Source organism: Chiloscyllium plagiosum, chromosome 13 (assembly GCF_004010195.1).
Source record: "Chiloscyllium plagiosum isolate BGI_BamShark_2017 chromosome 13, ASM401019v2, whole genome shotgun sequence".
Classification (NCBI taxonomy): domain Eukaryota; kingdom Metazoa; phylum Chordata; class Chondrichthyes; order Orectolobiformes; family Hemiscylliidae; genus Chiloscyllium; species Chiloscyllium plagiosum.
Genome location: NC_057722.1, coordinates 6,801,718 through 6,828,667, shown reverse-complemented (window position 1 = coordinate 6,828,667; position 26,950 = coordinate 6,801,718). Strand labels below are relative to the sequence as shown.

The 26,950-nt window shown below is 43.0% G+C and overlaps 1 pseudogene; it reads right to left on the bottom strand.

Annotated features, from left to right (window-relative positions):
- The window catches only part of LOC122556272, a 29,513-nt pseudogene extending 2,887 nt beyond the window's left edge, over window positions 1–26,626 (bottom strand).
- Window positions 26,627–26,950: the final 324 nt, after the last annotated feature.

Genomic DNA, 26,950 nt, shown 5'->3' with positions numbered 1-26,950 from the left:
CCTGTCCAGGTCACCCTGTAATCTCCTAACATCCTCTTCACATTTCACCCTGCCACCCAGCTTTGTGTCATCAGCAAATTTGCTAATATTACTTTTAATACCTTCATCTATATCATTAATGTACATTGTAAAAAGCTGTGGTCCCAGCACTGATCCCTGCAGCACACCACTGGTCACTGCCTGCCATTCCGAAAGGGAGCCATTTATCACTACTCTTTGTTTCCTGGTCAGCCAACCAATTTTCAATCCATTTCAGTATTTTGCCCCTAATACCATGCGCCCTAATTTTGCTCACTAACCTCCTATGTGGGACTTTATCAAAGGCTTTCTGAAAGTCCAGGTATACTACATCCACTGGATCTCTCTTGTCCATCTTCAGAGTTACATCCTCAAAAAATTCCAGAAGATTAGTCAAGCATGATTTCCCCTTCATAAATCCATGCTGACTCTGACCTATCCTGTTACTGCTATCCAGATGTGTCATAATTTTGTCCTTTATAATTGACTCCAGAGTATGGTTAGAATATTTCATAAAGAGTGGGTCCAGCATGCAGCTAAACTGCTCTGAGATTGCTGTTTGACATAACAGTGCAAGAGACAGCTGACGAATGGATCCTGTGCTGTTTGCAGTAGTGTCAAATCTTATGTAATGGCCCTGGAGCTGTCATCTAGGGTCCCTGTTCACCCTAATCAATAATAGAAAATTCTCAAAATACTCGGCAGGTCAGCCAGCATCTGCATAGAGACAGAGACAGAACCAGGGAGTTGAAGTCACAGTTCACTGATCTTATTGTTCTTTCACTGATTCAATGAGGTGAGCCCTCAGGGACTCTCATTTCTGGTCAGAAGCACCCAGGCGGGGTTTAGATAGATCCTTGATGGAGTCAAACGAATAAAGGGAGTGGACCAGCCAGTCAACTATCACATCAACCATAATGTAGGGGAACCAGAGTTGGATTGGGGTGGAGAAGTTAAAAATCACACAACACCAGGTTATAGTCCAACAGGTTTATTTGGAAGTACTGGCTTTCAGGTGTTGTGTGATTTTTAACTTAATCAACCATACCTTTACAGAAAGGCAGAGCAGACTTATGGGACCAATTAATCTACTTCTGCTCCTAGATTTTAAAAAAAATTTTACAGGTACTTTCTTTCTCTCCACAAATGTTGCCAAGCCTACTGAGTATATCTGGCATTTCCTGTTTTTAATTTCAGAGACTGACTGTAAGATCTCACAAACAGAAGGTTAGAAGTGGGGATGTTCATTGATGGTTGCACGACATTCAGCACTATTCATGAGTCCTCACATACTGAAGCAATTCATTGCTCAAATGCAGCAAGATCTGGACAATATCTAGGGTTAGGCCGACAAGTGCCCGGCAATAATGATGTCCAACCAAAGAGAATCTAATATAAAATAAACTAAGAACTGTGGATATCGAAGAGAGAATTCAAGAGCGAATCTAACCATTTTTCCTTAACACTCAAAGGCATCACAATCAGTGAATTTCCCACCATCAGCATCCTGGGGGTTACCATTGACCAAAAACCAATCTCGACTAGTTGCAAAAGTACTGTGGTTAGAAGAGCAGGTAGGAATCTTGTAGAGATGAACACACCTCCTAGGAGGAAATAGGACTGCAGATGCTAGAGAGTCAGAGTTGCAAAGTGTGATGATGGAAAGGCACAGTAAATGAGGCAGCATCCAAGGAGCAGGAGAGTTGACATTTCAGCATAAGTCCTTTGTCAGGGACATCCTGTCCCTTCATCGCTGATGCTCAGTAGCTGCAGTGTGCATTATCTACGTGATGCACTACAGAAATTCACCACGGCTCCTTAGGTAGCACCTTCCAAAGTCATGACCATTTCCATCCAGAAAACAAGGGCAGCAGATACATGGGAACACCAACACCTACACGTTCCCCTCAATGCCACCTACCACCTGACTTGGAAATATATTGCTATCCCTTCAGTATGACTGGGTCAAACATCCTGGGACCCCCTCAGTATTGTCGGTGTACCCTCTCCAAATGCAGTGGTTCAAGAAGTCATCTCAATGATGACTGGGGACAGGCAATAAATGTTGGCCCCAGTCAGGAATGCTAAGATCCTGTTAGTGAACAAAACAAAAGTGAGATTAAATGTGCTGTTGGCCTGTTATGTCACTAATAGGGATTGAGTGTGTTAGGGTGGGTAGATGTTAGTATTGGCTGCCCCGCTAAATTCCTTTTCTCGTCCCCAGATTTTATGTCAATCCTTCTAGTAATTGTGCTGGCCAATAATTATTAAATTGGCATGATTTAACTGTCGGAGTATTTCATTGCTTTCTTTGAGTAACTGCAAGGAGTTCTCCCAATGCCCAGGCTAAAACTCCCTCCCCCAGTCAACACAGCCAGAAAAACAGCCTATCAAGTCAATTGCTTTTGCTTGTTTGTTGGGGTCCTTGCTGTGCAACAATTAGTCACTGTAGGTGTCTTCTTAGTGATGAATGCTGTGGCTCAATAGTAGTGCTTTTACCTCAAAGTTAGTAGATTGCACAGTCAAATTCAACTCTAGACTTTGAAAATATGGGGAGAGTGCAGGTAAGTGGCGTTGAAATGCCCATCAGCCATGATTGAATGGTAGAGTGGACTCGATGGGCCAAATGGCCTTACTTCCACTCCTATTTCTTATGGTCTTATAAAATTCCATGTCCCAGAGGGGAAATGGTGCTGAATGGTCTGTGTGGAGTTTGCACATTCTCTCCGTGTCTGCGTGGGTTTCCTCCAGGCGCTCCGGTTTCCTCCCACAGTCCAAAGATATTAATCTAGGTGGAATATCCATAGGAACTGCAGGATTATAGGGTAGGGTAGTGGGTCCGGGTGGATCACTCTTCATACAGTCGGTGTGGACTTGACGGGTCGAATGGCCTGCTTCCACGCTGTAGGGATTCTTTGATTCTATGAACTCATTTCAGTTCTATATTGCCAACTTTTATCTATGATCATTTGTCCCAAATTTCTAATAATTGCAACAGCCTCTCAGCATCTCAGCACCTAATATGTCAGTTTCTAACAGAATCTTGTTTGTTCCAGTTAGTTCACTTCTCATTCTGCTAAATTTTGTTTTGTAAATCCAGCCTTTCATCCCAAGCATTGAGGAGATAGTGAGGACTGCAGATGCTGGAGAGGTCAGGGTCGATAAAGTGTGGCGCTGGAAAAAGCAGAGCTGGTCGTGCAGCATCTGAGGAGCAAGAGAGGTGACATTTTGGGCTTAACTCTTCATCAGGAAGGATTGGGCCCGAAACGTCGGCTCTCTTGCTCCTCAGATACTGCCTGACCTGTTGTGCTTTTTCCAGCGCCACACTTTATCGACTCCTCCCAAGCATTGATCTCATCAAACTTTGCTGCCTCTGAGAGAAGTTAAGAGATGAACATAGTAATAGTTCCTCAGACGTGGTCTCAAAAAGCCATGTACAGTTGGAAAAAATATCACTCCTTTATTCTTGAATTTGAATCAGGTACCGAAGATCTACCCCACCAACTTTAGAGTTCATTGATATTAGTCAGCAAACAATTTTAATTGGACTTTAATGCTGAACGCTGATACTTTGTGTTGTGAATGTTACATGTTCTATTATCCAGTAGCTTGGCTGCCTGACCAATGAAACAAGAAAAAAGCATTGAAGGATGCAGAAGGGAAGAGAGTGAGGTAAAATCAAGGGAAATATCAGGGAATAAAAAAGAAGGATAGTAGAATAAGAAGTAGAGAAAAAAGACTTAAGAGAAATGAATGATAACGTTATAAATAACAAGCAGAAGACCCACCTGTATTTACAAATCATTCCACCAATCCTTGGGAAGCAGGTGAGTGAATAGCAAGTGTAGGTGCACAATATGTACAAACATTCTTGACCCATATAATATATAACCAATGATTCTGTGCATAAAGGTCAGGAAGATGGAAATACTTAGTGAATGCTTCCCTATATTACCTTCATATAATCAGAAGAATAACAGAAACATGTTGCTTTGGATCAAAGAATATCTTTTTTAGTCCTTTTCTTTTGAATTATGGATTGGCTAACAAATTAGTAAGTGTGTGACGTCAAAAATGAGGCTCTTCCCAACAACGTTTGACCCATTGTGAAGGAATTTCTCAGGGTACAGCCGATTCACCAGAAGAAATCATTGAGCATTGCTGAGGTTTCCTAGTTCTGGGAACAAGAAAACAGTACCACCGTATTTTCTCATCAAACTGTTCAGAGATATTGCTACACACCACTGAAGCAAGGTGAGACTTTCACCCAGGACTCCTGTGTCAGTGGTAGAGTCACTACCACTGCACCACAAGAGCCTTTAACGTATAACCACAATTAAGTGAGGCCATTCAGGCTGTTTTAATGCAAGTAGTCTTTTAATTGAGTCCAACGAATTATCAGAATACTCTTGGTACATTAAGGTTTGAGAGGAGATGATAGACAGCAGGCTAATTGGGTTTGTGAATATCATCGAGCTGTTGTGAAAGAATTAGTAATCCAGCAAATGGTGAGGAAATCACAACTGCATTTAGAGAAGAACTTAAAGCTTAAAAGGTAGGAGTTGGGAACAGGCCTTCAAACTTGTTGTGTCATTTAATAAAGTCATGACAGTACTTTTCCAGCACTCCACCCACCCTCCTCATCTCCATTTGCCTTCCTCTCCTCAATGCCCATAAACTTTATCAATATTTGTTTCAGGTATATTCATCGACTCTGTCTTCATAACTCTCCGAGTTAGAACATTTCAAAGATTCACAACCTCTGAGTGAAAACATTTCTCCTCACTTCTGCTGAAAATAATAGATCCTTTACTCAGGGAGTACGTCTCCCTAACTTTAGACAGGAGTCCATGACTGGAATTTTAATATTTATTCATTTAGGAGAAGTGGGCACTGCAAGCTGGACCATCCTTAGTTGCCCTTGAGAAGGTGATAGTGAGCTAACTTCTTGACCACTGCAGTTTACATGCTGTAGGTAGACACACAATGCCATGGAGTTTTAGAATTTTGACCCAGCAACACTGAAGGAATGATACATTTCCAAGACAGAATGGGATGTGGCTTAAAGACCAACTTGCCATTGGTGGTGTTCCTATGTATTTGATGTCCTTCGAGATGATTGCGGTCATGGGTTTGAAAGGAGCCATCTAAGGAGTCATAGTAAATTTCTGCAGTGCATCTCATAGATACACTGTTGCTACTGGGTATTGGTTGTGCAGAGAATGTCTATTTATGGATGTGGTGCCAATGAAGTGGGCTAGTAGAAACTGAAGACTACAGATTCTGGAGAGTCAGAGCCGAAAAGTGTAGTGCTGGAAAAGCACAGCATGTCAGGCAGCAGGAGCAGGAGAGTCAATGTTTCGGGCATAAACCCTTCATCAGGAATGTGGAGGGGGAAGGGGGCTGAGAGATAAATAGCGAGTGGGGCTGGGAGGAAGATAGATAGGAAGGTGCTGGGTGGATACAGATGGGAGGTAATTGTGATAGGCTGGTGAGGAGAGTGAAGCGGATAGGTGGACAGGTAGGTGAGGTCAAGAGGATGATACTGAGTTGGAGGGTTGGATCTGGGGTGAGGTGGGGTGGAGGAGAGATGTCCTCTTTGGTGCCAAGCTGCTTGAGTGTTATTAAAGCTGCACCCCATTCCAGGCAAGTGTGGAGTATTCCATCACACTCCTGATTTGTACCTTATAGATAATTGACAGGCTTTTGCAAGTCAAAAGGTAAACTACATAATCCAGGATTCCTAATCTCTGACCTACTATTGTAGCTACAGTACTTACATTTAGTTTCTGGTCAGTGGAAACCCCTAGGTTGTTGATAATGGGAGATTCAGTGAGGGTAACATTGTTGAATTTAAAAGGGTGACGGTTAGATTCTTTTTTATTGGAAATGGTATTGCCTGGCAGTTGTGTGGTGTGAATGTTACTTACCATTTCTCAGTACAAACTTGAATATTATCCAGGTCTTGCGTATTTGGAGATGGATTGTTTCAGTAACTGAGTTGCAAATGGTGATGGAAATTGTGCAATCATCAGTAGATATTTCCATTCCTGACCTTATAATGGAGGGAAGGTAATTGATGAAGCAGCTTTAGGCCTAGGACACTACCCTGAAGATGTGAGATGTCCTAGGACAGAGATGACAGACCGCCAACAATCAAAAGCAATTTTTTTTTGTCAGATTCCAAACAATAGAGAGTTACTCCTGACTCTCATTTTGCTCAGGTTCTTTGATGCCACACTTGGTCAAATGTGCAAGGCAATCATAATATTAGAATTAGAATCCCTACAAGTCCACACCGACCCTCCAAATAGTAACCCACCCAGACCCATTCCCCTACGTTTACCCCTAACGAATGCACCTAGCCTACACATCCCTGAACACTATGGACAATTTAGCGTGGCCAATTCACCTAATCTGCACATCTTTGGATTGTCAGAGGAAACAGAGCACCCAGAGGAAACCCTTGCAGACACGGGGAGAATGTGCAAACTCTACACAGACAATCGCCCGGAGCAGGAATTGAAGCCGGGTTCCTGGTGTTGTGGTAGCAATGCTAACCACTGAGCCACCATGCCACCCATAAATATGCTACCATGTGAACAACTATTGATTTTTCATTTTTGTTTGTAAAGCAGGGACTGAACATTAGAATAACCATTCACTGGGGGATTCAAAGAGGTGTTATACACTAAAACAAAATCTCTTTGGAATAGTGTAAACTTAGTGCAAACATTAGGAAGAACTTGAAGGGTGGAAATATCTGTATTAACAAATCAGGAAGAGTTGTGAATACAAATTGGGTGATTTAACTCCAAGCCAGCCTGTAAATTGGAGACTCAGGTGTGCACAGCCCAGGGGTCTCTGGTAATTTATTTGGAAAATAGTGGGGAGTTTTCGGGTGAACAGGCCAGATGGGTACTGTTGTAAGGTCAAGGTGTGAAAGGTCAGGGCGGGGGTGCAGCAGAACATGTTTAAAACCTGTGGGCTGAGAGCAGGAAGCCAACACCAAGATCTTCAACAGAACACTTGGCCATTCTTCACCCTTGGAATTTCATCAACTGGTTTGACCAAAGAACAAAAAGCCTCTTTGCTCAACCAAAGGGTTAACCCGAGCTTTGTCCAATTAGATCCATGAGCTGAAAGTAGTTCAGAGAGTTCCTTACCTGTTGATACCAGCCATCGAATGGTGAGTTTTCAAAGAGTGTTTTGAGATTCAAGGATAAGAGTATGACGTTTCTCATTGCTAAAAGAATTTGGACGGTTGTGGACTGACCTGGATAGTCAGATAAATTCCCATTGAATCCCACCAGGAAATAATAAATGGGTTCCTCAGGATTCGCATGAGCAGCTGACTCAATGAAGCAAATGGCCAGTGCTGAGGGTCATGCTCCCAGGGCTTGTATCTGGGCTGGGGCAATCAACATCAAACTTACCCATCATTTGTTAAAGGTGGTTGATGAGCTGAAGTCGTCTGTACAGGATAACACAAGCAAACACAAGTAAGGTGACCAGGCAAAATCTCTTCTATACTTTCGTGATTTCCAGCTGTTCTTCAGTGACTGCCGTGCAACATAAAAACAAAGATCTGATCCACTAGTTTTTTTTAAAAAAATCTTAATTTGATTCAACTCATAGTAAGAATGTCTGGACTGATCCAAAGTCCATGCAGCCTTTTCTCAACTTTTACTGTGCGCTAAAGCTTCTTCTCTTATTGCATCACCTGTTACTTCTTCATGTTTGAAAGGACTATGTTATATTCACTATTATCATGGTAAAATCAGACAATCCTGTTAGTATCTGGCCGACACTCAGCCATACATTTTTAATAGATATTGAACCCAAGCTCCCCCTAAAGTGCCAATTCAGCTGAAATAGATTTATGATTTGGAGATGCTGGTGTTGGACTGGGGTGTACAAAGTTACAAATCACACAACACCAGGTTATAGTCCAACAGGTTTAATTGGAAGCACTAGCTTTCGGAGCGCCGCTCCTTCATCAGGTGGTTGTGGAAGGCACAATTGTAAGACACAGAATTTGTAGCAAAAGTTTACAGTGTGATGTAACTGAAATTATACATTGAAAAATACCTTCATTGTTTGTTAAGTCTCTCATCTGTTAGAATGACCATGGTAGTTTCACTTCTTTCATATGTAGATCACAAAACTGTTTTTAAAAGTTACGTTCTCAGGTTAACTGTAATAATTGGTGTCAGTGCAGATAAGATGTTGAGGTGTTGAAGATGTTAGCCCCCTGTGTTCCCTGTCTGTGCTATAATGTTTAAACTGACTCTAATGTAAAAAGTGAGTTAACAGAGTCTTACATGGATTCATGCAGTTTTTGAGCAAGTGAAACTACCATGGTCATTCTAACAGATGAGAGACTTAACAACAATGAAGGTATTTTTCAATGTATAACTTCAGTTATATCACACTCTAAACTTTTGCTATAAATTCTGTATCTTACAATTGTGTCCTCCACAACCACCTGATGAAGGAGCGGTGCTCCGAAAGCTCGTGTTTCCAATTCTATAACCTGGTGTTGCGTGATTTGTAACTTAGATTTGTGAGTTTATTCTGGTATCTGTTAATCTAGTACTTTATGTCTCACCATCATAGCATGTTTTCTTCAATTTCTATATTTATATGCTTCAATAATTTTGAAGATGTATCTCTCTTCAGATTTCCTTCCTCGGGGATGAGTCTGCTTGCCCTTAAACCTAAATCACAAAAACATGAAATCAGTCAGACCTCTCGGTTCTCTGAACCTTGTCTAGATCCTTTCACAGTTAAGATGATTCAAAAAGGTTGTTTGCTCCAGAGCTGACCTCAACATAGATCAATGCAGTCTCAAGACAATTTGTTTGAACTTGTAATCCAGTCTCTTCCAAATGTTCATGAGTACCTATAGTCTTAATGTTGAGCTTCTGCCAGATACTCTTAGAGATGGAGCAATGATCACTACCGATTCACTTTCCAATTTACCCTTTGCCAACAGTTGTCACTCCATTAGCAGCCATCTAAATATTGTGTCCAACTGTCTCCAAATACAATTCATCTTCTTTCTACATATCAACTACCTATGTACCTTCATACAATCAGTCATAGAGTCATACAGCACGGAAACAGACCCTTCAGTCCAACTAGTCTATGGCAATCATGTTCCCACCTGCCTGCTCTGTCCCATATCCCTCTAAATCTTTTCTATTCATGAACTTATCCAAATGTCTTTTAAATTTTGTAACTGTATTTGCATCCAAACTTTCTCCAGCAGTTCATTTAACTTACAAATGACTCTCTATGTAGAAACATTGCCCCTCATATCCTTTGAGAAGATGTGGGGTTCAAGGTCAGATCTTTGTGGAATATTTTTCCAGTCAGGACATTTTCAATTTATCAATGCCTTCTGTCTTTCCTGTTCATGGGATGTGGTTATCACCGGCCAAACTGCTAGATTTGTCCTTAAGGAAGTGGTGGTGAGCTCCTCTTGAATCATTGCAAAACACATGGTGTAGTGGCACTCACAGTACAGTTCAGGAGGGAGCTCCAAGACTTTGACCCAGCAACACTGAAGGAACAGCAATACAAGTTATAAAGATTTGTGGTTAGGATGGAACTATCACATGATGGTGTTCCTTGTCTTGTACTTCTCAATGGTAAGAGGTTGCAGATTTGAAAACTGATGTGGCAGGAGGCTCAGTGAGTTGTTGTAGTGCATCATGTAGGTGGAACATACTGCTGCCACTGTGTGTTGCTACCTAAGAGAGTGAATGCTTAAGGTGGTATGTTAATGTCATAAATACAAACCTCCCCTTAACACCCCACTAGTTTAAGGTGGTGGATGGAGCGCCAGTCAAGTGAACTGTTTGTCCTGAATTGTGCCAGTCTGTTGGAGCTGCCCCCATCCAGGCAAATGGGGAGTATTCCATCACACTCTTGACCTGCAATGTATGGATGGTAGACAGACTTTGGGAAAAAAGGAGTTGAGTTACATGCCACAGAATTCCTAACCTCTTATGGTCTCTTGTAGCCACAGTATTTACATAATTGGTCCTGTTCAGTTTCTGGTGTCTGTTACTAAATGTCAGGCTTTCAGGGAGCTAGGTTGGAAGCTCAAAGTTAGAACGAACAGAGTTGTTGTCTCTGGTTTGTTACCCGTGCCACGTGATAGAGAGTCGAGGAATAGGGAGAGAGAACAGTTAAATGCGTGGCTACAGGGATGGTGCAGGAGGGAGGGATTCCGGTATTTGGATAACTGGGGTTCTTTCTGGGGAAGGTGGGACCTCTATAAACAGGACACGCTAATGTTTATTGAAAGGCTCATGGATATTCAGCAGGCTTCAGAGTGGGCTGCAATAAATCATCCGAATCTCTGCTGAGGGAAGGGCCAGGGGCAAATGCACTCACCTCTGTGGCTCTGCAGCTGATGCTGGTACAGGAGTGCACTGCTACCAGCTGGCAGAACTCAAAACCTTAGGGCACTTAGCAATGAAACAGTAAAGAATTCGAACAACACAGCAGCTCTCTTTCTAATCCGAAGCGCTATTTATCTTGGGCAAATGCTTTGGTATGAGTTATCGAGAGGATCAGAATGTGGCCAGGCTGGCTATGATAGTATCAGCCATGTGTCAGTTCCTGGCTACTCTTGCCTCTGAATCAGAAGGTTTGAGACCCACGTGGGGATCTTTGGGTGCAGAAATCCAAGCTGAGACTCAGTGGCGCAGTATTGAGGGGGTGCTGTACTGTCGGAGGTGTTATCTCTCGGATGAAACATGAAATCAAGATCCCAATTGCCTGCTTGTGAGCTTGTAAAACCTCCCGCTGTTTTAAAAGGTCAAGGAGTTTTCTCTGGTGCCCTGGCCGATATTTAGCACCACTGCCTCACAGCACCAGGGTCCCAGTTTCGATTCCAGCCTCGGGCAACTGTCTGTGTGGAGTTTGCACATTCTCCCCGTGTCTGTGTGGGTTTCCTCCGGGTGCTCCAGTTTCCTTCCACAGTCCAAAGATGTGCAGGTTAGGGTGGATTGGCCACGCTAAATCGCCCACGGTATTAGGTGCATTAGTCAGAGGGATTATGGGTGGTACAGTGGCTCAGTGGTCAGCATTGCTGCCTCACAGCACCAGGGACCCAGGTTCAATACCAGCCTCAGGCGACTGTCTGTGTGGAGTTTGCACATTCTCCCCGTGTCTGTGTGGGTTTCCTCCGGGTGCTCCAGTTTCCTTCCACAGTCCAAAGATGTGCAGGTTAGGGTGGATTGGCCACGCTAAATCGCCCACGGTATTAGGTGCATTAGTCAGAGGGATTATGGGTGGTACAGTGGCTCAGTGGTCAGCATTGCTGCCTCACAGCACCAGGGACCCAGGTTCAATACCAGCCTCAGGCGACTGTCTGTGTGGAGTTTGCACATTCTCCCCGTGTCTGTGTGGGTTTCCTCCCACAGTCCAAAGATGTGTAGGTCAGGTGAATTGGCCATGCTAAATTGTCCATTGTGTAGGTGCATTAGTCAGAGGGAAATGGGTCTGGGTGGGTTACTCTTCGGAGGGTCGGTGTGGACTGGTTGGGCAGAAAGGGTCTGTTTCCACACGATAGGGAATCTAATCTAAACCAACAAAATCTGGTCATTAGCATAGTCATATGGCGTACTGGCTTTTATTGGTAGAGGAATTGAGTTCCGGAGTACTGAGGTCATGTTGCAGTTGTATAAGACTCTGGTCGGGCCGCATCTGGAGTATTGTGTGCAGTTTTGGTCGCCATACTATAGGAAGGATGTGGTGGCACTGGAACGGGTGCAGAGGAGGTTTACCTGGATGTTGCCTGGTATGGTAGGAAGATTGTGTGAGGAAAGGCTGAGGCACTTGGGGTTGTTTTCATTGGAGAAAAGAAGGTTTAGGGGTGACTTGATAGAGGTGTACAAGATGATTAGGGGTTTAGATAGGGTTGACCGTGAGAGCCTTTTTCCACGTATGGAGTCAGCTGTTACGAGGGGGCATAGCTTTACATTAAGGGGTGGTAGGTATAGGACAGGTGTTAGTGGTAGATTCTTTACTCGGATAGTCGTGAGTTCATGGAATGCCCTGCAGTAGCAGTGGTGGACTCTCCCTCTTTATGGGCATTTAAGCGGGCATTGGATAGGCATATGGAGGGTAGTGGGCTAGTGTAGGTTAGGTGGGCTTGGATCGGCACAACATCGAGGGCCGAAGGGCCTGTACTGCGCTGTATTCTTCTATGTTCTATGTTCTATGTCAATTCACTAAGACAATCAGTCACCTACTCTATGAAGCTTAATCTTCTCTGCAAACTAACGTTATGTAAAATCTTTTGCCAATCCAAATAAGCAACACCTAGTAGATCCACTTGCTTTTACAGTTTTAGCTACTGCTGAAATAACTCCAATAATCACAGAATTCCAACAGTGAGCAAGCAGACCATCCAACCCATCGGATCCACATCAACTCTCCACAGCATCCCACCCACAGTCAACCCCGTCGCTGTAATCCTGCATTTCTCATGGCTAATCCACCTAAGCTACACATCCACAGACACGATGGGCGATTTAGCATGGCCAATCTACCTAACCTGCACACCTTTGGACTGTGGGAAGAAAACAGAGCACCCGGAGGGGACCCATGCAGACACGGGGAGAATGTGCAAACTCCACACAGACAGTCGCCTGAGGGTGAAATTTAAACTGGGTCCCCAGTGCTGTGAAGCAGCAGTGTTAACCAATGAGCCGCCATAAGTTCTAAGAAATGAAAACTCACTTATAAAACTCCTGCTGGCTGTTCCCTAACATACGTGTAGATTTCAGTAAATGTGTTCCATAGAATTGATTGATAACACATATTAGAATGCCCTTGAACATGTTTCCAAATATATATTGGAACCCCATTTGTCATGCTTTTGTTACTGCTCCAATATTGACAAATACCAACCGACAGATTGAAAGGATAACCCAGTGACTCTCTTTCCTCAAGTACATTCTACTGAATTGGGCCACCTTTATGGGCAAAGTACTGCACTGGTTCCATCGTATCACAGAATCACAGGATTATTACTGCACAAAACAAAGCATTTGCCCCCATTGTTTCTGCCCCGGTGTTTTGAATGGATGAGTCACCCTGTGCCATTGCCTTACCTTTCCACCGTAACCCTGCACATTCTTCCATTAAAGACTCATGTTCAACACAATACTCATCCTCTCAATTTTCCTCCTCCATTCACCCCAAACTCTAAATATTCCATCTCTCATCATTCCTCCTGTGCAGAAATCCATATCATGATCAGTCTCCCATCCCAAGTGATAAATGGCTGACACAACCAGATAGTGGAAGGGCAAAGTTATGGTTAGACTTATTCAAGTGGAAGACGAAAAGGGTTTTTTCTGTTACAGATGTTGGACTGATTTGTTCAACTGACCATTTTAATATACCTTTATGTTTTGAATCCAAGCTCTCAAAGTAGCAATACCACAATTGAGCCATTTCTAATTGACATTGGTGAAAAGTAACAAACTCAACACTCAAACAGAGTCACATTTTCTCAGCGAGTCCTCAACTGACCAGAAAGAACAAATCATATACTGCTGAACTGGGAGACACCAACAATCTGTTATGATGATGCTGCCCCTTTAACAAGGTTATGTTGACCTTGGTTTTTTTTCAAGAGGGATCGTAAAGGCAGAGGTTCCGATATGTCTGGAAATGGCTACTTGAAAATAATAGCAGGTGAGTGGCCAGTTCTCCCAGTCTACGTTTGTTTTTTCTAATTTGGTGTGTTTTTAACAAGCAGTCAAAAACTGCTGGGGACCTAGAGAAGCAGCTAACGTGAAAAGAAGTCCCATGTTAGCAACTTTTGAGAAGATTTGTAGCTCAGATTGATGGTAAGTATGTAAGTTAGTTTGATGAATTGGATAGATTGTTTTCAGATGTTTCATCACTATGATTAGGTCACATCATCAGGAAAGCACTGGTGGTGTGTCCCACCTCTCTAGGTCTTGGTTTCTTAAGGTGGGTGATGCCATTTCCGGTTCTTTTTTTCAAGGGAAGGTAGATGGGATCTAAATCGATGTGTTCATTGATGGAGTTCTGGTTGGAAGGCCTTGCCTGTAAGAATTCTTTATTTCGCCTGTCCTAGGATGTGTGTGTTGTCCCAGTCAAAGTGGTGTCCTTCAAAACCCTTGAAAAAAAAACTGGAAATGACATCACTCACCTTAAAAAACCACAACCTATAAATAGAGAGGCGGGACGTACTACCAGCACTTCACCAACTCCCACTGACAACGTTACCTAGTCATGGTGATGAAACATCTGAAAACAAACCTTCCAGCCCAGCGAGCTAACTTACATACAGACGTTCCATGTTTCAACAGAGGTTTCTTGCATGTACTTTCTTTCTGAAATCTCTCCTGCCTGTAAGAACCTGAGTTTGAATTTACCTTTCACCAAGGGTATGCTTATGGGATGCCGCGAGGATTGGAACAGCTCCTTTATTAAACTGCGATAGAGTCGGTTGAGTTACCAAATAAGTTGTTATTCTAAATTCTGTTTCCTTTTGTTCATGTTTCATCCGTGCGTTTAAATAAATGCTATTTTGTTTAAAGCTAAGTGATTGCATCACTCCTGTAATATCCACTCTACATCTGCCAAAAACAAAGTTAGGGTATAGGTGACCTCCTTAAAATATTTTGAGGGGTTCTGGCCTGGCCCAAAACACTGTTAACTAAGATCATTTCTGTCTTGTCTGCCCACTACCAGGGCTAAACCGATCAGAGACGTTCACTCTTACCTCTGGATGCCCAGGTGAAAATGACGACTGGCACATCAACCCATTGCATGATTATGTGAAAGGACTTCAGAACAATTCCATATGCAAGCTAGTGAACAGACCATGCCTTATCTGCAATAGACTCTATCTCTGACCCAAGAGTGTTTGATCATGATTTGCTCTGCCAAAACAATTCCTTTTATCCTGGTATAAAAGCCAAAAACTGTGGATGTCAATCCTATGTGAAATGTAAATACAAAATGCTGGAGTAAGTGCCATGCTCGTGGGGTAGGGAAGTACTTTTGCCAGAGCTGGAGAGAGACCCTGCCTTTGGCAGTCAATGAGATCCAGGGCATCATTGTGCCAATGGCAGCCAGTTCAGTGTCCATCACCAGAGTTGCTGTCCATTTGCACACACCCCTTCTCCCCTGCCCACAAACCTCCCCCCATCCCCCCCCCCCCCCCCCCCCAGAGCTGCTAGACAATCCGAAAGCCGGCAGTTCGGTGGGTTCAGGAGAACCCACCAGGAGCGGTGGTCACTGCTGTGACTGAATCTGAATTGGCCCTTAAAATCAGGGTGTTGGGGGGGGGCGGTGCAGGGACCAGTCAGACAGACCCCACTGAAGGGAGGTGAGAGGGCCGAGGGGATTGCTCAGGTCAGGCGAAGCCCTTACAGCAAGGACGGTCAATGTCACTCCAGAATCATCCACACAGCCACGGCAGATGATGTTCTGTCCAGAAAATACCCAGTCTTCCGAGGGAGATGGAGCAAAACGGTAACCTTAGCTGGGTCCCCTCTGTGAGCCGAAGACTGCCAGAAACGAGGACACCCCAGTCCCCGCCAGTCCTCCAGCTTTTGTCTGGTAATCACCATAGGCAACAGGGGCTTTCCTGTGCTGGTTAAAAGTCGGTGGACATGGAAAGATGGTCTAAATGGACTACTTTAAGTCGTTCAGTTCAGATCTGGGTCATGTGCCACCTCATTCGTCATCTGGAATGTTGACAGGAGAATAATGGGCAGAAATCCTGTGCCATCCTGCTGGCCTCCCCACCTCTCAGGAGTTTGGTAAAATTCAGCCCCTGTTTCTATTCTTTATTTTCTCTTCAGTAGGCCATTCGATCCCTCAAGCCACTTCCACCATTCATTACGATCATGGCTGATCATCAAGCTCAAAATCCTAGCCCCTCCCTACCCTCCACCCACCCCATTTCCCTTGTCCCCTTTAGCTACAAGAGCAATATGTATCTCCCTCTTGAAAATGCAGAACAGTTTGACTTCAACTATGTTCTATCACTTTACATTATGTCGCTTTATCACATGACACATGCTCCCTACTGTCGGCTTAAACTGTGGCATCCTTGCAAACCTTTTCTGCGCCCTTTCCAGTTTGACAGGTTTTCAGGGTCTAGAATGTAAAACGTTAATCAGGGATTTTGCCGCAGGTCAGTCTGATCAGTTCCCAGTGAGAATTGTTGACAAGTCTTTGCTGCGCTTTGTTCTTTTATTATCGTAACTGTTTCTGAAAATGAAACCGTTCAATGAAGGAATACAACTGTAACATTTATGCTGTTTTAAAGCACAATATTTTGCAACAGCTGATTAATGACGAGGATGCTTTCACTGAAACCTCTTGTGAGAAAAAGTACACGGATGCCTTTGTGAGACGGGCCAACCTTTGATGCTGGATACATAAACTGGATCATTCTTAAAGTCGAATAGCCTTGAGAAAGGAAAACGATATGTGGGGTCAACACTATTTAGCATTTATCAGTGATAACTGCAAAGATCTGAGCACCAAGGGGACAATATGTGGTGGGACAAGGATAACAAAGTTCATATGAAAGCTGTGGAAGAAAACTGAGTTGCAATAAAAGAAAAGGCTTTGATGGGAAGGAGTCCACACTCAGAAGGGAATCATGATGGACCCTGGACAGAGGAATGTTCTCAGGATAAGAGGTAATCACTGGGCTGTGTTGCTGGTTTTGCCTCATCAGAGGAAGATAATGTAGCATCCAGTTACTCCAGTGGCCATACTGCAACTTTAATGAGGATTGGATTACCACATAAAGGTATAGGTGCAGCCATGCCTGGTTCAATGTGCATTTACCTAAATTTTGCTTTGAGATACATGCCACAATAGAGTTTAATGAATGGATAGGTGAGTTTCTGAGATATGGTGTGATTTCATCGCAAACTCCATAGTAGTGTGCTAAGAGGTTTGAACCTGCACAGCACAGAGCATGCTGCTCTGTGATCTTACCATCATGTACAGTCTATCAATAAAAATTATTTTAAGAAGTAACCCAAAAGTCTGGCCTGTGCTTTATTAATAATCAAAGAACCGTATTAGAATAACATTAGGATATCATTTGATCGATACTGTATTTAATTGCTATCCAAACAGGTGACACTGCTGGCCTCAAGTCCACTGCTTCTTCACTGGCTGAGGAGTATTGATGAACAGAGAGATCTAGGGGTCTAGGTACAGAGTGGGGTCATAGGTAGACAGAGTGGTGAAGAACGCATTTGACTTGCCTGCCTTCTTTGGCCAGAACATTGAGTGTAGGTGTTGGGACATCATGTTGCAGCTGTACAAAACATTGGTGAGCATTTTGGAGTGCTACGCACAGTTCTGGTCTCTGTTATAGCAGGAATGTTTCAAACTGGAAAGGGCGCAGAAAAGGTTTGCAAGGATGTTACTAAAATTGGAAGACTTGAGTTATAAAGAGAGGCTGGATAGGCTGGGACATTTTTTCCCTGGAGTGTTAGGATTAGGATTAAGTTTAGGGTTCGGGTTAAGATTAAGGTTAGTGTTCGTGTTAATGTTATGATTCGTGTTAACGTTAGGATTAGGGTTAAGGTTAAGATTCTAGTTAAGGTTAAGTTTAGGGCATGGGAATAATGAATTATACGCTAAAGGCTAACTGGTTAGGAGCTTAAAAATGTAGTGCTAAGAGATTTGAAGGAATTTTTTTTCTCTCAGGGACAGATATAGAAAGAAATGGGGTAAGGAGGGGGTGAAGGAGAACATGGGAAAACAGTGATACAAGGAAACTATGAGAGATTGCCTGACCAATTGGCAGCAACAATAGGAGTAAGTGAGGCCCTCTCAAGAGATGAGATCAATCAGAGGTTTGTATATGTGCAAGAGAGTTGATAGGGAGGAATAGATTTCAGGAGGACGGGAGAGTTGTAAACTCAGAGGAGACAAATTAAGTACAATTGGAATGGAATATTTAAATCACAGAGAGTGCAAAGGTGCTCAATGGAAAGGCTGAGAGAGGAAAGCAGAGAATTCTCAGCATGATATACATGTAAGCAACACAGAAAGAGGCTCCGAAGCGAGAGGTGAGAGATGTGGAACAGGGAAAAATACCCAAAAGAGGAGACGTCCTCTGAGGAGTAGGAAGGAATACCACAGTGTGCTTGAGATAATAGCTGTAACACCACCATGATGAAGGCTTGATCACAGCAAATGGTGGAAAGTCAGGAGGTTTCATTAGGATAGGAGAAAGTGAGGACTACAGATGCTGGAGATCAGAGTCGCGAATGTGGTGCTGGAAAAGCACAGCAAGTCATGCAGCATCCAAGGAGCAGGAGAATCGATGTTCTGGGCATTAGCTCCTCGGGTGCTGCCTGACCTGCTGTGCTTTTCCAGCGCCACACTCTCAAGATGTCAATCATCCCTCGGCCATCCAAGCTATAATGTGAGCCTCTATTCCCAGCTCCTGATGACAAGGCCGTCTTCCCAAAGAAATGGGACTGCAATGTGGAGGGAAACAGTGATTGTCAAAATGAAGCAGTTACACATTTGTAACTATGGTTTCATTATTGTAGCTACTGGCTTCACTTAAAGCTGTACTCTGTATGTGGGCGTCAGCTAGGCATCCATCTCCATCTATTGGGTGTGAAGAAGAAACAATACGATTGGAGGAGACAGTCCTAAGAATCCAAAACAATTGGAACATGACATGTCTTACTCAACTGCATCCTACAATTGACTACCTCTTGGATGTTTGTTCATTGTCAACTTTCAAAGAACTGACTAAAGGTTGCCATGGCAACAACATAACAAGCAGTGAAAACACGTGTATTTGGGAATTCGTTGGACAATTCTGTGAATTTTGTCTTCTGTCATGCCTGCCAAACTTACAATAAGATCCAAATATGATGGAAGGGAACAGTGTAAAATTTAACATAGCGCTTGCAAATCTACCTCAATAGCTTTTTAGTAAGACCTCTTCGTTGCCTCCTTCCAGAACTGGGTCACAGTGTTTACAGTGTCTGCTTTCGAGATTTGTGCAGTTTTCAATCCTTTGGAATTGAGTTATGCCACACCATAGAATCAGATTTATACCTGGAGTTCTGCTTCATTTGTTACTGAGGAACGTCAACTTAATAATTCATAACTAGATGATAGCAAAATCAAAATCAGAGCCTTAGGTCAATTATATTCTGCAAATCCTTGATACCCTTGCCCAGAAACAGGTTAATCTTTGTATGACCACAATAATTGGTCATGGGACAAGAGCAGGGATGTAGTACTGAGGCTCAGTAAGGCTCTGATCAGACTGCATTTAGAATATTGTGAGCAGCTTTATGCCCCTTTTGCAAGAAAGGATGTGCTAAAATTAGAGTTGATCCAGCTAAGGTTTAAAACGATAATCCAGGGGATGAAGGGCTTGTCATATGAGGAGTGGCAGAGGACTCTGGATCAATGGAGTTTAGAAGGTTGAGGGGGATCTGATTGAAACCTACAGAATGCTGGGAGGCCTCGGTGGTGTGGATGTAAAGATGATTTTCCCACCAGTAGGAGAAACCAGGACCCGAGGGCACTGACTAGAGAGAAGAGATGATCCTTTAGAACTGAGTTGAGGAAGAATTTCTTCAGCTGGAGGGTGGTGAATCTGTGGAATTCATTGCCACAGAGCGCTGTGGAGACCAAGTCATTGAGTGTATTTAAGACAGATAGATAATTTAATAAAGGGATCAAGGTTTACAGGGAGAAAGCAGGAGAATGGGGTTGAAAAACATATCAGCCACGATTGAATGGTGGAGCAGACTCGATGGGCCAAATGGCCTAACTCTCCTCCTTTGCCTTACGATCATACGATGGGCAGCAGCAGGATTTGGAGGCAGGGAGAGGCAAGTCCACGATGCGATCTGTAGAAGATGAGAGTCGTAAATTCAAATCAATTCTGGACTAGCGTGGACAGACATAACAGGCAAATGGGACAAAGTGTTAGGCAGGTTGCTGTCGCAGACTCTTGTCCAGCTCTTTGTCCACCTATCCTTTAACAAAATGTTGTTCAATTTTGCAACAGCTCTCTGTAGCAACACCTTCTGGAAAACCTGATGTGCAAAATCCAAGGCAATTACTTTGTCGACTAAATGAAGTTAAAAATCGCACAACACCAGGTTATAGTCCAACAGGTTTATTTGGAAGCATTCACTTTTGGTGTGCTGCTCCTTCATCAACTAGCTACCTGATGAAGAAGCAGCGCTCCGAAAGCTTGTACTTCCAAATAAACCTGTTGGACTATAACCTGGTGTTGTGTGATTTTTAACTTTGTCCACCCCAGTCCACACCATCGATTAAGTTAGTCAATACACAGCCAATCCTCCATGCTGATTTTCCTTGATGCCTTGCTTCAACAGTAACAGTTTGTACTTATCCAGCAACCTCACTAACATAAGCATTTCATGGCACAGAATCAGTCACAATCTGACAGACAACCACATTAGAGGGTGTTCGGACATTGTGCCTCAGGGTTTGCAATCAGCATCAGAACAATGGCACTTACCATTGACCTGAGAGATTTATTGATCACTCTGATGAAAAGTCCACCCCGGCTGGATGAGTGCAATTGCAAGGGTGCACAAGGAGATTGGCACCATCCCAGGCAAAGTAGCCCGTTTCTTTGGCATCCTATTCATCACATCCAACGCCCACTCCCTTCATCACCAATGCACTGTATCAGAAGTGTGTTCTATCCATAAGATGACTGTAGCAACCCCACCCAGGCTCCTTTAACAGCATCTCCTTAACATGCAACTTTGACTGTCTCAAAGCACAAGGGCAGCAGATAGATGGGAACACCTCCACCAGCAAAAGCCCTCCATGACACACCATCCTGCCTGGGTGAACTGAGAAGGTGATCTTGATTAACGTTTCAGAGAAACAGGTAAGGTGTCCATATCTTTGCCTGTGGTACAAAGCATTATAAAAGCCATTGAAGTAATCTGACCATGTTTGTAATTTTATTTATCCATTGGCTGTGTTAGTTTGTCTATCTGCCTTTTCCATGAAGGCGGGGCTTAAAACAAATGTTCAGGTATAAAGTATAGACATTAATCAGCTTTACTATGTTGTTTAATTTTCTCCCTGTTAACGTTATTGTGCATTTAATAAATAGCTAAGTCTTTCATTTGAGATACAAAGCTGGTGTCTGGAAATGAATTATTCACAAAGTCTGGGATTTGTTATTCAAAAGTGTGATTAGGAACAATAAACTGACCATATGGGTGTCTTTAAATGCAAATACAGAGATACATTGTCTGTTTTGGTTTAGCTGCTTGAAAATTTCCCAAGATTCTTTCTCATCCCTTGAAAACTTTTCATTCTACAGCTTTATGTTCAAACTCTCCTGAGATTCTTCCCTGGCTTGGATGGAGTCTTCCCACTTTTTCAGGTTTGTAGTTCCAAACTTCTATCGTTTCCCTAGGGTTGGGGATTCCAAGACTAAGGGAGGATATTTTTAAAGGTGAGAGGAGAAAGATTTTAAAAAGACATGAGAGGCAACTTATTTACACAGGGAGTGGTTCGTCAGTGGAATGAACTTCCAGAGGAAGTGATGGATCTGGGTACAGCTACAACATTTAAAAGACATTTGGTTAGCACAGGAATAGGAAAGGTTTGGAAGAATATGGGCCAAGCGCAGGCAGGTGGGACTAGTTTAATTTGGGACTATGATCGGCATGGACTGGTTGGACTGTATGACTATGGTTCGATCAGTAGTCATTTGTCTGGCAATCATGGGTACTCAGTGTAAGATTGTGATGAATGTCTCACCTTGATACATTTCCTCAAGTTGACAAACATTTTTTGCAGCCACTTCCTTTCGCAGCCTGCTGTGAAGAGAGTACGCTGCTGTTCTGAATACACTAATCCTCAACCACTGAGTGTCAGTGAAATTGTTCCATAGCAGTAACAGAAAGTAAGTGAAACATAATCAGCAACTCGTTGTACTCACTTTCATTGAAGGCAAACCTAGCCACAACACAGCAGCATCTGTAAAACATTATGTTTTCCACTGATATTGAAATACTGAACACGATGTAATGTAGATGATAGTACATCTCCCTTTAAGTGGCCACTGTAACCATTTAAATATCTGCAGGAAAATTTTGAAATCCTGTTCTTTTACTCCCAATGTGATTTGAATAGTGGGAATTTGCCTGGACTAGATTATTAATACAGAGCAAAAGGCTGGGTGGTAATGGCTCGTTAATTATTGGGCATTGTTTAAGGACAAGGATGACATATAAATGTCCCTACCTCCGAGCCAGGAGGCCTGGGTCCAAGTCCCAACTGCTGCAGAGGTGTGTAAACAGTTGATTTTTAAAAATCCTAAAAGGAGGATGAGTGGTAACATTCTATCCTAATCACAAGGCGGCAGTGTTTAGTACCTCAGCAAATGGCAGGGTCAAATATAAATATCCCTGCCTCAGAGCCAAGAGGGTTCAAGTCCAAAGTGATCCAGGGGTGTGAATTGATATCCCTGAACAGATTCACTAGAAGATATCTATCCTTCCTTAAAGTGACCAAAAACTGCTCATCCATACTTCCAAGTGCAGTTTCACCAAGGTTGGAGGCTTGTGGTACAATGGGAGTGTCCCTACTTCTGAATCTGGACTCATGTCACACTTGTTCCAGAAATGTGTAAAAGCCTCTCTGAATAGGTTGATGAAGAGTCTTGAGGGAGTGGTGGAGTTACTCCCTCTGAGCTAGAAAGTCCATGGTTCAATTTCTCCCACTCCAGAAATCTGCTGTAACGTGTGTGAGCAGCTTGATCCATTTCTTGACCCAGCTTGACACACTGGGTTAGTACTGAAAAGACAGAGATATGTAAGGCTGCACCCCATCAACAAACTTATAACCAAGAGGAAGAGAAAATAAAGTTTGTTGTACCTCATCGTCTCAACTGGATGCACTTAACCTTCGGAACAGTTTCAATCCATTCCAGTACCGGAAAGTCCAATCTATGATGCCCTGTCTGCTGCCTGTTTTTGATACTTCCAAAAAGATGATAAATCCAGAGAAACAAATCTATCTGAACATCAAAGCAACCGATACAGGCACCGACTATATCAGTGCATGCAGCACACTGCCCGTACCATTTGTTTGAATGCAAATACTGCGATGGGCCCTCATGTATTCTATTTGGAATCACAAAACGTTTTATCCCCTGCATTCACCCCAATGAGTTGGCTGTCTAGGGTGATGGTCTGCACACAAACACAGCAAAATGTTTTGTTATCTGACACCTGTGGGACCTGGAGTGTGTCGATTGATCAAATATTTCGGTTGATCAAGAGGACCACATAATCAATGTAAAAATATACACTACTTTTAAAAATGTACACACATTGCTGTTATACTTTATTTACAACATAAATTACTTCCATAATAATGCAACTTTACCTTGAATAAAACTTACCACCAGGGAGCCCTCTCACTCACACTCCCAACCGACTACTCGGACATCGCAGTATTTGAGGAGAAATTAACTTGAAATTGAATCAACTGTTGATATTTCATGTGGCCATTCTTCTCAGAAGAGATTTACAATGGTGTTGCCAGGCATGGAGTGTTTGAGTTATAAAGAAAGGCTTGATAAGCTGGGACTTTTTCCACTGGAGCTCAGGAGGTTGAGGGGCGACCTTATATAGGTTTGTAAAATCATGGGGGTTATAGATGGAGTTAACAGTCGGTGTCTTTTCCCTAGAATGAGGGATTTCAAGACTAGGGGGTACATTTTTAAGATTGTAAAAAGACAAAAGGGGTAAATGTTTTACACAGAGGGTGGTACACATGTGAAATGAACTTCCTGAGGAAGTGGTGGTCAAGAGCAGAGTTACAACATTTAAAAGACACTTCAATAAGTGCATGAATAGGAATTGGAGAGATAGGAGCCAGGAGCAGGCGAGCGGGACTAATTTAGTTTGGGGTTATGTTCAGCATGGACTGGTTGGACCGAAGGGTCTGTTTCTGTGCTGTATGACTCTATGAATCTAAACATATGTATGATGAGGTAAATAAATTAAAAACCTATAGTAAATGGACAGAATAATACAGTAAACTCTGCGGTATTTGAAGTATATAATTTTTGCCAGTTTGTCAAGAGTACTGGTTCATAAGGTGCTGGTTAAAACGAAGTTTGCTGCACTTCACAAATCTCCACCTTCCCAGACTGACTGCAGAGAGGGGTGTGGGGGTTGGGGTGGGGGAGGGGATTGATTTATAATTGATTTATAAATGCGCCATGATGAATTCACAAAAATCTGCAATAATTTGTTCTCTGTGTGCATCAATTTTCTTGTACAAATTGAGACAGATTCAATCATGGCTCACTAAAAGGCATTGGATAATATTCTGAAGGAAAGAGATTTGCATGGCCTGGGTTAGTTGAGTAGCTATTTCCAAAGAACTGAAATAAATACACTGGGCTGAATGGCCTATTGTCATTCTTTGATTATGGATGGAAAATTGCAGTTAGGTGATAAGACTACCCCTGGTGGTAGAATTGCCAAACTACAAGTGTCAAACTGAATTGCGCAGCAGCATATAACCAGAGAGCATAAGTCACCATTGTCTCAGATGACAACTTTCTCCCGACAGAGAGATGACTGGTGATGGTTTAAACCCAAGGGTCACCATGGCTCAGGTAAGAGGAGAGGTTAAGAAGGCAGGACCTTCATGGTGACCTCAATAAGTTTGAGAAATGAGCCATTGCTGCTGGCATCACTATCCATTGTAAACCAGCCATCCAGCCAAGTGAGCTAACCAAACCCCTCCAGTGAGTGAAACCAGTTAATTTAAACCATCTTTCAGAAGCATTGTCCATGACTTTGTTATACTGAGGCGGATTCATAGGACTTTGGAATCAATATAAATGCTGGATGAAAAGAGACCATTGTTCAGTTCAGTTGCCTTCAACTATTGGTTATCCAGCATTGAGCACCTGGATGAGCAGAAACTTGCCCTGATTAAATATTGGTGACTGCACAAAATTTGAAGCATTGGATTGAGGGTGATTTAGCAGTTTGGATCAGAAACTGGCTAGTTGAAAGAAGACAGGGGGTGGTGGTTGATGGGAAATGTTAATCCTGGAGTTCAGTTATTAGTGGTGTACTGCAAGGATCTGTTTTGGATCCACTGCTGTTTGTCATTTTTATAAACATCTGGATGAGGGTGTAGAAGGATGGGTTAGTAAATTTGTAGACAATGTTCGTGCCGAAGGATGTTGGAGGTTACAGAGGGACATAGATAAGCTGCAAAGCTGGGCTGAGAGGTGGCAAATGGAGTTTAGTGCAGAAAAGTGTGAGGTGATTCACTTTGGAAGGAGTAACAGGAATGCAGAGTACTAGGTTAATGGTAAGATTCTTGGCAGTGTAGATGAGCAGAGAGCTCTCGGTGTCCATGTACATAGATTCCTCAAAGTTGCCATCCAGGTTGATAGGATTGTTAAGAAGGCATACACTGTGTTATGTTTTATTTGTAGAGGGATCGAGTTTCAGAACCATGAGATCATGCTGCCACTGTACAAAAGTCTGATGCGGCCACACTTGGAATATTCTGTGCAGTTCTAGTCACCGCATTATAGGAAGGATGTGGAAACTTTCGAAAGGGATCAGAGGAGATTTACTAGGATGTTGCCTGGTATGGAGGGAAGGTCTTACAAGGAAAGGTTGAGGGACTTGAGGCTGTTTTCATTAGAGAGAAAAACGTTAAGAGTTGACTTAATTGAGACATATAAGATAATCAGAGGGTTAGATCGGGTGGACAGTGAGAGCCTTTTTCCTAGGATGGTGATGGCTAGCACAAGGGGACACAGCTTTAAATTGAGTAGTGATAGATATAGGACAGAAGTCAGAGGTAGTTTCTTTACTCTGAGAGTAGTAGGAGCATGGAATGCTCTGCCTGCAACAGTTGTCGACAGGCCAACTTTACTGGCATTTAAATGGTCATTGGAGAGGTATATGAACAAGAATGGAATAGTGTAAGTTAGAGGGGCTTCAGACTGGTTTCATAGGGTGACGCAGCATCGAGGGCTGAAGGGCCTGTACTGCACTGTAATATTCTATGTTCCATTGGAAAGTCTAAAGCCAAAAGGTTATACCCCATCCAGAATCCAAATTATACTAGTGACTCCATCTCTCTCCCCGTCAACAGGAGACATAACAAACTGTTCATGACCTTGGTGTCATATCTGATCACAGATGAACTTTCAGTGATGTATTCACAGCATCACCTAGACCAACTACGTCCACCCTGATAATGTTACCCAGTTTCACAAATCTCAGTTCATCCTCTACAGAGACTCTCATTCATGGCTTTGTTACTTCTCGACTGGCCTATTCCAACACATTCCTGGCTGGTGTCTGTTCTTAAAGTCATCCAAAACTCTGAGTTTGCGGTAAACCCTATATCCCCTCTTACCACGATGCTCACTGGTCTCCATTGGCTCCCAGTCCAACTGCATCGCAATTTTAAAATTCTCATCCGTGTTTTCAATTCCTTTGGTGGTGCCATTGCTCCCAATCTCTGTGCTCACTTTCATCCCCACAATCCTCCTTTGGGCTCCTCCATTTTTAGTCTCTTGTTCATTCCCAGTTTTAATTGACCCACATTGGTGGCTGTCCTTTCAGTTGCCTAGGCCCAGAATTTCCTCCTAAAACCTCTCTTGACCTCCCACCTCCTTTAAGGCATTCTTTAAAACCTACCTTTCATCATTCTGCCTGGTAATTTCTCAGTTGAGGAGAAAGTGAGGACAGCAGACGTTGGAGATCACAGCTGAAAATGTGTTGCTGGAAAAGCGCAGCAGGTCAGGCAGCATCAAAGGAGAAGGAGAATCGACGTTTCGGGCATAAGGGCTTATGCCCGA